At 35.1% G+C, this 5,286-nt stretch overlaps 1 pseudogene; it reads right to left on the bottom strand.

Moving 5' to 3' along the window:
• Positions 1-303: 303 nt before the first annotated feature.
• On the bottom strand, positions 304-422 carry LOC118607326 (annotated as a pseudogene).
• Between the last annotated feature and the right edge of the window lie 4,864 nt (positions 423-5,286).

The raw sequence follows: 5,286 nt of genomic DNA, 5'->3' as shown, positions 1-5,286 counted from the left end.
CCTCACAATGCAAAACACATTCATTTCTTACCAGGATCCCTGAAAATCTCATTGGAGAATCATGATATCCCAACCTCAAAATCCAAGACCACAAAATCTATAATCAGATTTAATGTGAATCCTTTGATGTATTTATTCATGATCCAGAAATCTATGAAATAAAAAGTCAAGTTACTTGTCCTTTTCACATCCAACACCTGATGATGAGATAGCAATAGGATAATCACAAAAGATTTTACAATTCCAAAGAGGGTAAACAAAAGACACATAGTCTGTTTCTTTTTTCTTTTTCTTTTTTTAAATAGCCTACAGCACCTGGTATTCCTAGATGTTCTCCCACCCAAGTACTAACCAGGCCTGACTCTGCTTAGCTTCCGAGATCAGATGAGGTCGGTCGTGTTCAGGGTGGCATGGCCATAGACTTATACAGTCTGTTTTTATAGAACTTTTTTAAAGTCCTGAAAGGTGCTTACTGTGAAGGCTTTTACATTGGCAGCAGGAATGTTGCTTTATGAAGGCTCACTTTTGCTCCCAGGGAGTTACTCCCCAATCCATTGTTTTCTATTCTTCTTAGCTCTTCTTTCTAGACTTGAATTCACCAACTGACACATTTTTTCCTTTATATAAAAAAATGGTCTGTACTTGCAGGGTAGTAGCTTTCTTAGACTGCTATTTGTTCATAGAAAGGCCCAGAAGTCTTATGACAACTTGAGCAATCTCATTCCATTTTGTTTAATTTGGTGTGGTCACTTGTTAATACAACTCTTTAAAAAATATTTGGAATTTCTATGCATCAGATTATGGCCTGCTCTGTTTAACCAAAGATACAGCAACATTTCCTTCTGAGATAGGTTTCTGTCCACTCTGGGCATTTTAGGCTTCTGTGGACGATGTCATAAAGATCCTTAAAATCTGTTTTGTCTAACTCAGTGACTCTCAACTGAGGGTGCTTTCGCTATTCAGGAGACATTCAAAAATGTCTGGAGACATTTTTTCACTGTCATAATTGGAGTGAGGGCAGTCTATTGTCAGTTAGTGGGTAAAGGCCAGGGACATTCCTAAAAATATTTTTTTTTATCCCCACCTCCACTCTCACTCCACCACCAAATTCAAGACCTCGTATTAAACATCTTTCGTTGCACAAGATGCTCCCCTCAGTGATTACCTGGTCCTAAAGGTCAACAGTGAGAAACCCCTGTCTCATTTATAGTATCTATTAGGCTTACATCATTTAGAAGTTTTAATAGAAATGTATGGTTCTTACAGCCATACCCTTGCCTAAAAATTTCTCCTCAGACTGCATTTTCTTTGAAAATTATTTATAAGCTAGGGAGAATGAATTGAGAGCCAGTTTTATTTCCTAACCCAGCAAGTTCTGTCCCTCTGTCTTCCCTCTAAATTCTGCTTATACGTTAAATGGTTCCCTGTTTAGCTCAACATTCTGTTATAATACCATATTTTATGTGGTTAGGAGTATCTAACAGATGTTTTCAACATTTCTTCTCATCAGACTCAAAAAGTACTTCTTTGATATTCCAAAATACCAAAGTTGACAGTTTTGCCAACACCAGCTTTTTGTTACAGATTCACACAAGTTGCCATTTTTTTAGTTATTGATAACAATTTCCTTACCATTTTTTTCAGCCCTCACTAACAGTTTCTCCCTCCTTTTCCAGATACCATTAACAACTTCTTTGTTGTCTCTGCTTGTCATGTGGTCCCAAAGCTAATGTCACACGTTTTACGTTATTATAATAGTGCCTCATTTCTTGTTCCAATTTCTGTATCATTTAGCTTTTTTTCTATATATTAAATCACATCCACTTTTAGTAACAGAAAAAAAACAAATATTTATTTGGCTCATGATTCTATGGGTTATCAGTTTGGCCTGGACTCTGCTAAGTGATCCTTCTGCTGTATTGGATGTACTTTCTCATGCACCTGCAGTCAAATACTGGTCATTTGGAAAGCACTGCTTTGCAGGGATGACTGGCTGTCAGCTTTAGCAGTGGAGCTCACTAGGTCATATGTCTCTCGATATGTAGCAGACTGTCCCAGGAGCAACAATAATAATAAAAGAGACGCACTTTTCAAGTCTCTGCTCCTTTGTCATGTTTGACATTGACCTGTTATCCAAAAGGTCCAAACAAATTGCATGGCTAAACCAAGATTTGGTTTAGGAAGAGATTACCCTAGGTAATGGTCACAGGGAGACATAAGTATGCCATAATCAACAAGAGAATATCTTTTAATCATTTTATGGAGGTATGATTAATATATAAAAAGCTGTATATATTTAATCTTTGCAACTTTATGACTTTGAAGGTAAGACTACACCATGAAACTATCACCACCATGATGAAGGCCATAAAGAGTCATCACCACCCAGTTTCACCTGTCCCTATATTATTATTATTATTATTATTATTTTGTGTGCATATGGTAAGAAAACTAAGTATACAATGCAAAATGTTGCTGGTTATAAATATTATGCTATAGGATAAATCTCCAGAACTTATTTTGTACAACTGAAACTTTGCAACTCTTTAACCATCACCTTCCCACTTTCTGCTCCTCACAAATGACTTAATGCCCATGATTGGATATGCTACTCAGCATTAAAAAGGAAGAAAATCTGTCATTTTAGATAGCATGAATGGACCTGGAGGGCATTATGCTAAATGAGATAAGCCGGACCCAGAAATACAATAGTGTATTATCTTGCTAATAAGTGGAATATAAAATAACACTTAAATCTTATACAACCACAAGGTTTTAAGATTTTTTTTAAAAAAAACAAAACAGGTCCTTATTAATAATAAAAAAAAAAAACCTATTACACATTAGATTAGTTCCTTTAGTGGTAAATAATTGTAAATACTGCACGAAGTACTTTTTTGATTCAATAAATTCTCACAACGGCTACGAAAATTGTAGGGAAATCTAATGTATATATGAATTATATATGACACCATGGCAGAATCAAGTAATAATATGATAATGCAAAATAAAACTTCAGACATGTGATGGTAATTTTGAAAAAGAGATCTGAATCAGAATTTATTAGCTTATTCCCTGAATTCTGGCCCCAGTCCTAAACCTGTTATGCATTGTAATAGTAGTCTCTATGAAGTTGTGAAAGTCAAATCAGGATTCCTTGCTGTTAAAGTATTTAAGAAAGAGAAGCCCAGGAAACAGCCTCATTTACATCAGTACTCAGGAGCCTCCCTTCAGTTTTGTTTGTTTTTTTTTAATTCTTATCATGCCAGGAGAGAGAGACTTAGATTAGAATTCTCCTTATTCTCCTTTTACCTCTTAACACTTCAAGATTCACATGATAGGGGCTTTTCTAATAAACAGCCAATTTGTCTTTTAAGTGTTTTTATTACACTGATGGTAAAAAGAATATTCAAAGAGGCTTATGTGGCAACTGGACTGGATGTCAAAACTCAAAAAAAATGTAGAGCCCTAACGGCTGAATTCGACTCTAAAGTATGAACGACTCTGTCATCTATGGAAAAAAAAATTGTAATTTTAGGCTCCATTCAATATAAACGCCTAATATTAAGCAAGATAAAAATATTCAAAGCCTTAATTCCTGCTTCTTTGATTTTTAGTAAAATAAAACAAATCCAACAAAGCATAAAAATGGATTTAAAAAGAAGTCATCTGACCACCACATCAAATCCTCCTGTGTCCGTTTCCAAGGTTTTTGGGGAGAGTAGCAGGTGAAGAGAGCAGAAAGAAAGGGAGGGCAGAGGGAGGGAGGGAGGGAGGCAGGGTGAGAGAAAGAGAGGGAAAGGTCTGCAGGGATGGGGGAGAGAGAGAGAATTAACACTCTCGATCAAGGAAAGATGAGCATAAACATCCCTTCTGCAGGTTGCATTTCTAGGTACAGTTATGTCATCTACCACACACATCATCTAACTCAAATCCAACTTAATTATTAAGCTTTGTGGCACAAACATTAGTTGTTAAGAAATGTTTTGTTTGTTTTGTTTTGTTTTATGGCAATTAGAAAACTTTTATTTTTAGTTCTTTATTTTTTAGCTTTTGCTTTAGACTATTTCATGAAACTAAAAATGGAAGAACAAAGTCATATTTGCTCACTTTTATTTGATTTGATTTTATTGAATTTATTGGGGTGATGTTGGTTAACATTATATAGGTTACAAGTACACAATTCTATAATACATCATCTGTATAATTGCATTGTGTTTTCACCACCTAAAGTCAAGTCCCCTTTCGTCACTATATATTTAATCCCGTTTAACCTTTTCTACCTCCTCCCACACCCTTTTCCTCTAGTAACCACCAAACTGTTTTCTGTGTCTATGAGTTTTTGTTCATTGTCTTGTTGGTTTTCAGTTTTATATCCCATATATGAGTGAAATCATGTGGTTCTTGACTTTTTCCATCTGACTTATTTTGCTTAACATGATTATCTTAAGATCCATCCATATTGTCGCAATGGCTGTATTTCATCTTTTCTTATGACTGAATAGTATTTCATTGTATATATGTACCGCATCTTCTTTACCTAACCATCTATCAAAGCCCCTTATTGGAGGTGTTTTTTGAAAATATCTTCTCCCATTCAGCTGGTTATTTTTTGTTGTTGTTGATGGTTTCTTTTGCTGTGCAGAAGCTTTTTAGTTTGATATAGTCCCATTTATTTATTTTTGCTTTTATTTTCCTTGCGTTTGAGGTCAAATTCATAAAATACTCTCCAAGACCAGGTCTATAAGTTGAATACCTTTGTTTTCTTCCATGCATTTTATTGTTTTGGTCTTATATTCAGGTCTTTGTTTCATTTTGAGTTAATTTTGGTGTATTGTGTGACTGATAGCAGTCATTTCATTCTTTTGCATGTGGCTTTCCAATTTTCCCAGCACCATTTCTTGATGAGGCTTTCTTTCTCCATTGTATGTTTTTGGCTCCTTTGTTGAAAATTAGTTCCTCGTATAAATGCGGGTTTATTTCTGGGCTCTCAAATCTGTTTCATTGGTCTATGTGTCTGTTTTTCTGCCAGTATCATGCTGTTCTGATTATTGTGTCTTCGTAGTATAATTTGAAGTCAGGGGGTATGACATCTCCAACTTTGTCCATTTTCCTCAGGATTATTTTGGCTCTTTAGGGTCTTTAGTGGTTGCATAAAAATCTGATGAATTTTCTTTCTATTTCTTAAAAAAAAATGCTTCGTGATTTTTATGGTGGTTGTGTTAAGTCTGCATATTGCTTGGGGTAATATGGCCATTTTAACTATGTTGATTCTTCCAGTCCATG

The sequence above is a fragment of the Rousettus aegyptiacus genome, unplaced genomic scaffold (assembly GCF_014176215.1).
Source record: "Rousettus aegyptiacus isolate mRouAeg1 unplaced genomic scaffold, mRouAeg1.p scaffold_m13_p_8, whole genome shotgun sequence".
NCBI lineage: Eukaryota > Metazoa > Chordata > Mammalia > Chiroptera > Pteropodidae > Rousettus > Rousettus aegyptiacus.
This window is presented reverse-complemented; position numbering and strand designations above follow the sequence as displayed.